Source organism: Mercenaria mercenaria, unplaced genomic scaffold, assembly GCF_021730395.1.
Source record: "Mercenaria mercenaria strain notata unplaced genomic scaffold, MADL_Memer_1 contig_1478, whole genome shotgun sequence".
Taxonomy (NCBI): Eukaryota; Metazoa; Mollusca; class Bivalvia; order Venerida; family Veneridae; genus Mercenaria; species Mercenaria mercenaria.
In genome coordinates this window covers 1-9896 of record NW_026459455.1, presented here as the reverse complement: position 1 = coordinate 9896, position 9896 = coordinate 1, and the positions used below count along the sequence as shown (strand labels likewise).

The 9896-nt window shown below is 35.7% G+C and overlaps 1 long non-coding RNA gene across 1 annotated transcript; it reads left to right on the top strand.

Annotated features, from left to right (window-relative positions):
* Nucleotides 1-291: 291 nt before the first annotated feature.
* LOC123538605 (uncharacterized) lies at nucleotides 292-2579 on the top strand. The gene is made up of 4 exons (XR_006683758.2): nucleotides 292-609; nucleotides 1161-1240; nucleotides 1525-1585; nucleotides 2089-2579. It is a non-coding gene; the product is annotated as an uncharacterized LOC123538605 (long non-coding RNA).
* The last annotated feature ends 7317 nt before the right edge of the window (nucleotides 2580-9896 follow it).

The window sequence follows — 9896 nt, the reverse complement described above, 5'->3', positions numbered from 1 at the left end:
AATAAGCTTGGCCTTAAAGTTAATATAAAGTCACGTGACTTTCATTCATAAAAATGTAAACATTGCAGACGTAGCGTCCTGGATATTTTTACCTCTATGTTTTGTGTGAAAAAATAGGAATTAGAAGGTAAGTTATTTTGCATTAAGAAAAAACACATAAAAACATTTGGTGGAGATAAAATTTGCAATATTTACCTGTTTGTGCCGCATTTTGGCTTGATTATTTCTTCATCGGATTTACTACGATATAGTAAACAAATTTCCCACGGTCACTCTCGCGCGTGGTAAAGTCTCGCGTTATTACAAGAAAAACAAACAAGATGGCGCAGTTTGGTCAGTGGCACAGTTAGGGCATCCGACGGTAGATACAATGACAGTCAGAGATTTTATGCTAAATGGGCATGTGATGCTTGGGTGTGTCCCTTCAAACTAAGTCTACGTTTAAAATTTCGGAATAGCGACATTGTTTGGGAAACTACTCTGGCAGAAAATAGTCTAAACTGTGGACAGACATCAGAGTCTGATATCTGTCTGTTTATTTCCATAAGTGAAGTTTGTATCAACTGACTGAATAATCAGTGTTAAAGGATAACACTACAATGAAAACAGGTGAGTCTCATAATAGTTAATGTTTTAATATGACATGTAAAAATTTCAAGCTATGCAAGATATGTGCTCACTTCCTTCAACAGATTCAAAGACCATACAGGGGTTATTTTCTTAAATATTGGACAGACAACTGGGAAAATGCTCTCAGAAATTGTCTAATGTGGAAATTACCAAATTACCAAAATCTATGTAAAGATATTTTTTGTGTGAAATATTAATGGATTACATTTCAGTAATTGAGCAACACTATAAATGTTGTTGTAATAACCTAAATATAGATATATACAAATTTTCAAAACCATTTTAAAACATCAAACACCCATATAAGGTTACACATTTGTGAATTTCATATTCAGACTTGGGAAGAAACATACTGTTTTCTTTGGGATTACCTCCTTTTATTGGAGGTAGATTTATAATGGAAAAAGCCCTAAATTTAGTTGTAAATTACCATTAGCATGCTTTTTATGTTATTTGTAAAAAGCAAATAAAGACATATTTTCATTTCAAAATGTATATATTTTTGTAATTTTATTTGTTTCGTTTTTCAGCTGTGAGTTGTTTCTTTTGAAAATGACTGCTTGATGATAAAATTTCAAACAACTATGAAGTGAGTGGATGTTCTAGAGAGGTAATCATAATTTAGTCATTTGCAACAGAGTATGTGTTTGCCAAAGTACCTGTAGAAATATAGACTTACTGAAGTAAAAACTCACTGAATGCTGAAAAATGAAAACATTTAATTGCATCCATTGCTAAACATAAGTCAGCATGTTTTGATCTGCACATGCCTGTTTTTCTGTTTTACAAGTACATATTGAATGTTAATGGTTTGTGACAAAGTTAATATGTCCTGTATCTGTCAAAATGTAACACCAGTAACAACCATTTTAGTTTGATTTGTGTTTATTCCAGACTAATTCTTCAAAGAATGAATGATCATCATCATCCTTATATTGGAATAAAAGGAAGGAAGGTATCTACATTTTATTTATAGTTTGTCTTAGTGTCTGATCAGGTCTGATTTCAGATCTTTATAAATGTTTGATTGAATGTTATTTTTTTGACAGAATATTTATGAACTTTGTTTACAATTTCATGTATCTTAAATTTAATCAAAGTGTAGCAAAGTCAAAAGTATTTAATGTATTTCATACAATTGTTCCTTTTAAAATTATTTCAAGGAGGGGGAGGTCTATGTGATAAATTATTTTCATTAAATGAATAAAAGAAAGATGTATGTATTATACATTTACTTATACAAAATTTATTAAATGATTGAAATAGTGTATGTAATTTTTATTCATTTAAAAATTTTTGAAAGGAAACCCTCCAGCTGGCTTGTAGAAGATCAGTAGTTCTACCCAGTAACATGATGTCACAAATATTGTAACTTGAGAGCCCATCCCCATCCCACCACCACCCATAGTCAAATGAAAGACATTCAGATTGTTATTCTCTCAAATCTCTATTTTTCAGTGACAGCTACAGTCATGGTAAAAGTAAATGCAGTTAGAAGACCTCTGATATCACCTGAAGAGCCTGCCTTCTCAAGATACTGTATCAAATAAAAATAACAAGGACTGCTAAAAAGACTTTTTATAACTTGCAAATGTCCAGTCTGTGACATAACTGTCTGATCCAGGTAATTTTGAAATGTAGTATGTCATTGTGAAGGCAAAATGTTTATGAAAATAGTGTGTGTGTTTTCCAAATAGAGAGGCTGAAAGTCGTGAATCATCAATTAGTGTTTTTGGAATAACTTATGGACATCTGAATAGTGAAGATCTGTCCCTTTTTTGGATTGCCACAGACCAAAATACTGATTGGTGGCTTTGACATAAATAGAAGAACTCACACTGGACACCCTGAAGATGGAATTATGTTGTTTGCATTAATGTTTCTTTTTCAGATTTATGGAAAAAAGCTAGAATGTCATTTCTTAAAATGTTGATAGTTGTTTAACCAAAGGCCCTGTAATTGAAAAATATCTTATCTTGACTTAAAAATTAAAAAAAAAAAAGATACTGTTTGATTACTTTTGCATGTATAACATTAAATTGTTTATTTAAATTGATAAAATTAATGTATTTTGAAAAAGATGCACTTGAACATATCTAAATGGAATAAACACATGTCAGTCTTTGAATATCTGTAAAAAAGCACATGTTTTGCAGTTCTCATCAGATTTGGTTACCAATTTACAGCATAATTATACATGAAGGCTTATTACTCAAACATATGCAGATTTAATTGTATATTTTCTACCATAGATAATTTTATTTCATATAGATTTTTTAAATCTTTAAAAAAATACTGAGAAAATATAGCAAAACAATGGTTGAATAAGTATACTTGATTTTGTGAGACTGTTGAAATATGACAATTCTTTTTCCCACTTAAGCCTGTATCATAAAATCATATTTTCTGATGAAATTTATTTTTTAAGAATGTTGCAATGCAAAATTTAATGAAATTTCGTACATTTGTAAAGTTACCTATATTGTGTTAGGTAATAACTTAAGCCCATGTATACTAATTGGCCAATGATTAAAGAGAACATCTGAGTTTCTAGCTGACTTTCTGACTAATTTAAGACCTCATTCACAAGACAGCATCTATTAATCTTCAGAAATCCAGTAAAATTGTCATCTGTAAAACAGGTTTCATTCTAAGATATACAAGGCATATAACATCCTATTTTACCAGCATGTATTTACTTTAATAAATAAAGATTTAGTTGTGTATTTTGATAAGTTTTGGAAAAAGCATTAGGAGATATGTCTGCAACTGCAGTTTGTGTTAACTGAGTATTTACTGGCACTGGAATGTGCATGATCAGGGTTTTTCCGAATAAACTTAGTAAAGTCTTAAATCTACAATATCTATAGCTATCCGTAAAAAGTCTAGCCATTGTCTTGATAGTTTGAAAGAATTAAATTCATTTGAGCCGCGCCATGAGAAAACCAACATAGTGGCTTTGTGACCAATATAGATCCAGAGCAGCCCGCGCAGTCTGGTTAGGATCCATCCTGTTCACTTTCAAAGCATATTGTAATTAGAGAAACTGTTAGTGAACAGGATGGATCCTGACCAGACTGCGCTGATGCACAGGCTGGTATGGATCCATGCTGGTCGCAAACGCACTTTGTTGGTTTTCTCATGGCGCGGCTCATTTAAAGTTGTATCTAGCAAAATATTGACTAAACTGTTCTGTAGATAATTTGATTTAATTTGAGTGTTAAAGGAAGAATGTGCATCGTGGTTGTTATTACATGAACATACTGTATAATTTGCTCACCTGTCACGAAGTGACAAGGTGAGCTTTTGTGATCGCGCAGCGTCCGTCGTCCGTGCGTCCGTCCGTGCGTAAACTTTTCCTTGTGACATCTCTAGAGGTCACATTTTTCATGGGATCTTTATGAAAATGAGTCAGAATGTTCATCTTGGTATATTCTAGGTCAAGTTTGAAACTGGGCCACGTGCCGTCTAAAACTAGGTCAGTAGGTCTAAAAATAGAAAAACCTTGTGACCTCGCTAGAGGCCGTAAGTTTCAATGGATCTTCATGAAAATTGGTCAGAATGTTCACCTTGATGATATCTAGTCAAGTTCGAAACTGGGTCACGTGCCTTCAAAACTAGGTCAGTAGGTCTAAAAATAGAAACACCTTGTGACCTCTCTAGAGGCCATATATTTCAAAAGTTCTTCATGAAAATTGGTCAGAACGTTCATCTTGATAATATCTATGTCAAGTTCGAAATTGGGTCATGTGCCGTCAAAAACTAGGTCAGTAGGTCAAATAATAGAAAAACATTGTGACCTCTCTAAAGGCCATATTTTTCATGGGATCTGTATGAAAAATGGTCTGAATTTTCAACTTGATGATATCTAGGTCAAGTTCGAAACTGGGTCACGTGCAGTCAAAAACTAGGTCAGTAGGTCTAAAAATAGAAAAACCTTGTGACCTTTCTAGAGGCCATATATTTCACAAGATCTTCATGAAAATTTATCAGAACGTTCAACTTGATGATATCTAGGTCAAGTTCAAAACTGGGTCACGTGCATCTAAAAGTAGGTCAGCAGGTCAAATAAAAGTAAAACCTTGTGACCTCTCTAAAGGCCATATTTTTCATTGGATCTGTATGAAAATTGGTCTGAATGTTTATCTTTATAATATCTAGGTCAAATTCGAAACTGGGTCACGTGCGGTCAAAAACTAGGTCAGTAGGTCTAAAAATATAAAAACCTTGTGACCTCTCTAGAGGCCATATATTTCATGAAATCTTCATGAAAATTGGTCAGAATGTTCACCTTGATGATATCTAAGCAAGTTCGAAAGTGGGTCACGTGCCGTCAAAAACTAGGTCAGTAGGTCAAATAATAAAAAAACCTTGTGACCTCTCTAGAGGCCATATTTTCCATGGGATCTGTATGAAAGTTAGTCTGAATGTTAATCTTGATGATATCTAGGTCAAGTTCGAAAGTGGGTCACGTGTCATCAGAAACTAGGTCAGTAGGTCAAATAATAGAAAAACCTTGTGACCTCTCTTAAGGCCATATTTTTCAATGGATCTATATGAAAGTTGGTCTGAATGTTCATCTTGATGATATCTAGGTCAGGTTTGAAACAGGGTTATGTGCGGTCAAAAACTAGGTCAGTATGTCTAAAAATAGAAAAACCTTGTGACCTCTCTAGAGGTCATACTTGTTAATGGATCTCCATAAAAATTAGTCAGAATGTTCACCTTGATGATATCTAGGTCAAGTTCGAAAGTGGGTCATGTGCCATCAAAAAGTAGGTCGGTAGGTCAAATAATGAAAAAACGTTGTGACCTCTCTAGAGGCCATATTTTTCATGGGATCTGTATAAAAGTTGGTCTGAATGTTTATCTTGATGATATCTAGGTCAAGTTTGAAACTGGGTCAACTGCGATTCAAAACTAGGTCAGTAGGTCTTGAAATAGAAAAATCTTGTGACCTCTCTAGAGGCCATACCCTTGAATGAATCTTCATGAGAATTGGTCAGAATGTTCACCTTGATGATATCTAGGTCAAGTTTGAAACTGGGTCACGTGCCTTAAAAAACTAGGTCAATAGGTCAAATAATAGAAAAACCTTGTGACCTCTCTAGAGACCATAATTTTCAATGGATCTTCATGAAAATTGGTCAGAATTTTTATCTTGATAATATCTAGGTCAAGTTCAAAACTGGGTCATCATGTCGAATAATAGAAAAAACGACGTCATACTCACAACTGGATCATGTGGGAAGAGGTGAGCGATTCAGGACCATCATGGTCCTTTTGTTTTTAAATATCATGGTATTTTTCAGTCTTGGATTACACTGTTATTTGTTCATAATTTTGAATTGTATTTAAAATGTATATATTAAATCAAATAGCGAAGTAGACATGATTTTGCCTTTACTACTATTTCCATGGCAATAAAATAATTTCCAAAGGTGAAAGGACACTATCTTTACACAAACACACATAGATTATTTTATGCCGAATCTTCTTAAATTCCTCGATTTCTCCCTAAATTCTGTGGAGGGAGAAGTCACTTCTCCCTAAAATTTTGACCTAGGATGATCCCTGTTTTTTAATCCAAAATGAATGTTGTTACCATGGCAACTTGAAAAAAAAATTGGACAGTCATGATTAGTAACCATACAATACCTTAAAGGCAAGAATCAGTTGGTTATGAGTATTTCCAAATGCTTTGAAACTCAAAATTAGTTTACCCAAAAGAAAGAAGAGTGCATACAAGGTTGTTAAGAACTGACCTTGTGACAATGCTTTAAGTTCTGCCCAGAATGTACTTCAGGTGCGTTAGATGCATTGACAGTTTGCAGATGAACTTTTCTTGTTTCATAGAATACAAAATTGATACAGAAAGTGCTTTAAAAAGGTCTGAATTATAATTTTCTTGTACGTTGCCATGGTAACGGAACATTCTCCTTAATTTCTAGACAAAGTGTTGGACAGTATAACTTTGTAAAATGGTTTTACATGAAATACTTATGTTTTGCTACAATTCTGTATCTGGCAATGTAATATTATTTCAGGTTATTCTGTAATTTAGGCATAAATGAGTTTGCTGAAAATTTTAAAATTTCTGTAAAAAACTCAAATATGAAAGACCCGCTCAATTTCCTCCTTAAATTGAAATGGGTATCATAGCTCTGCTGAATCCATACAAGTATTATAGTCAGATGCGTGCATTTTTTTTTTCTATTGAAAGTTTAAAAATATACATGCAGACCAATTTTTTTAGATAATGTAAAATCTTAAAAGGGGGTATATATAAAATTGTTGCTTCTAAAACTGTGAAAATGTTGAAAGACAATATTTGTTTTAAATAATTACTTCAGGTATGTATTTCAGGCAAATATGAAAATTAGTGCTTTATCTTAGACATAGAGACCACTATGTGTGAAGAAATTGTAACATTTTAGTAAAATTTGACTCTCGGAAATTGACATTTTTCGCAAAAAAGTATAATGTTCCCGTTTCCATGGTAACCAGAGCTGATTCATATCTTTTCACCCTTGATTCTTCATATTTGGCTTGAATTATAAAAAGGGTCAAATATGAAGTAATTCTGAGACTATGAGTTTTCGACCCCTTCTAATCTTTTGGTTCTTACAGAGAATTGGCCTTAAAAGCCAAGCTACTTAACAGCAGTTACCGGTAATTTAGTTTATTGTTTTCATACGCTATCATTCTCACGACGTCCGATCATGCGGGGAACTACCTCCTCCTAAGTATCGAAAACGCAGAAATTTCACTTCCTTTTATGTGGAAACGCAGAAATTAAACACGCAGAAATTTCTTTCACAATAGTTGGGACCAAAACGCAGAATATTTTGACCGCATAAATAACCCGCTATACGGTATTTCATTGCCTAGAAACTGCTCTTCATTTACTAATTCTCTTCTGACAGCAGCTAATTCGCATCCAGTGTCCCTCAACACTTTCACGTTCTTGGTTCCTACAAATCCTCTCTGTACCTCTAAGTTCCTCTCCCCTTCTAACACGTCAATGGTACTGATTCTCCACTTGCCGACTTCAATTTACCGTCCTCCGTGTTGTATTTCAGTGGGCTGTTTTCTTCTTCCGTTTTAACGCATATCCCTGCAAACATCTGTTCACTCTTTGCCGGAACTGATCTCATTTGTTTACAATTTTGGCTATATGTCCGGCTTTTTGGCAAGTAAAGCAACTTTTTGGTACTGGAACCTTGCTACCTTGTCTACAGTCTCGCGCTTAATGACCTGCTTTATTACAAACAAAGCAGACCTTTCGCAACCCACTCTTTTCACCTTTCTTTCGACTTGAAGGATAGTTACTACTGGCGTTGTGCTTCCTTTGTGGTATGAGGTTCTTCGCCATTAATGAAGACATTGCCTTGTGTGCTTCGATGTATTGGTCTGCAAGACGCGTCATGTCATCCATTGCCTTTGGTACTCTCTCCTTTAGAAACACTGCTAATTCGGCTGAGCAACCTTCAACAAACTGCTCTCGTATCATTAGATCACATAGGGATTCGTACGTTTTTTTCCTATTCCGGCCAATTCCGTCCAGTGATTAAAGTATTTCTTCAATTTTGCCACGAACTGGAACACTGAGTCTCCTGGTTCCGGTCTACTTCGTCGAAATTTAGATCTGAATCCCTCTTCAGTCAATTGATACCTTCTTAGAACCGCAGCGCATTCTACAGCGCATCGTAATTTCAAGCCTCTTCTAGTGGCATGTTGGTATAAACCTCCAGTCCCATTCCAGTTAAAAGTTAACTGAGACGTATGGCCAAACTGTCCTTTTACTAGTTTTGACTTTTGGCATATCTCTCAAACCTTTCCAGATAAGCGTCTGTGTTATCATGCTCTACGTCAAAAATTGAAATCTTAGGTCTTAACATTTTACTCCCAAGATTTTCTGTGTAACTTGAACTTTCTTTGCTATTTTGACTTGCAGCACAATATTGACTTGCTACGCTTTCTAGATTTGCTCCTCTTATTGGACTTGCTGCACAACTTGGACTTGCTGCGCAACTTGGACTTGCGGCACAACTTCAACTTGCTGCACTTACTGGACTTGCTGCGCATCCTGGACTTGCTCCTCTCTCTGGACTTGCAGCACAACTTGGACTCGTTGCGCTTACTGTACTTGCTCCTCAACTTGGACTTGCTGCGCAAACTGGACTTGCTGCGCTTACTAGACTTACTCTTCTTACTGGACTTGTTGCGCAACTTGGACTTGTTTCTCTTACTGAACTTGCTGCGCAACCTGGACTTGCTGTGCTTACTGCACTTTCTCTTCTTATTAGATTTACTGCGCAACCTGGACTTGCTGCGCTTAGTTGATTTACTCCTTTTACTGGACTTGCTGCGCTACCTGGACTTGCTGCGCTTACTGGACTTGCTTTCTCATTGAACTTGTAGCACAACTTGGACTTGCTGCGCAACATGGACTCGCTCCGCTTACTGTTCTTGTTCCTCAACTTGGACTTGATGCGTAACATAGACTTGCTGCGCTTACTGGACTTACTCCTCTTACTGGACTTGCTGCGCAACCTGGACTTGCTCTCTTAGTGGATTTGCTGCACAACCTGGACTCGCTGCGCTTACTGCACTTGCTCTTCTTAATGGATTTGCTACGCAACCTTGACTTGCTGCGATTACTTGATTTACTCCTCTTACTGGACTTGCTGTGCTTACTGAACTTGCTCTTCTTATTGGACTCGCTGCGCAACCTGGACTTGCTGCGCCTACTGGACCTGCTGTTTTTACTAAATTTGCTCTTCTAACTGGACTTTCTGCGCAACCTGGACCTGCTGCGCAATCTGGACTTGTTGGACTTGCTGGATTTGCTGCTTCTCCTAAAGTACTGCACAATTTAGACTTGCTGCGCAACCTAGACTTGCTGAACTCTAAAGTTTTGTAAGTGACAATACTTCTGGACCTAATTTTTTCCTTTTTTATTACTAATCCGTATCAAGTATAAATACAAAACGCGCGATCCGGATAGAGAGACGCCATTGTGATAATAGCAAACACAAAATCGCGACAAATTGTGTTTGTTTAAACAGTTAAAATGGTTATTTTTGACAGTATGTATGATTAAAATAAGTAACGAAAAAATACTATAGATTAACGAACCTGTCCATGCTGTTGATTTTGATGATTTTCGATACTTGCATCTGGTGTATTTCCACATTCCATACCTTTATTTTGTCTTTTCCTGAAGGACCAAGTTCTTTTAAATATGCCCTGTTGTCCCTGTT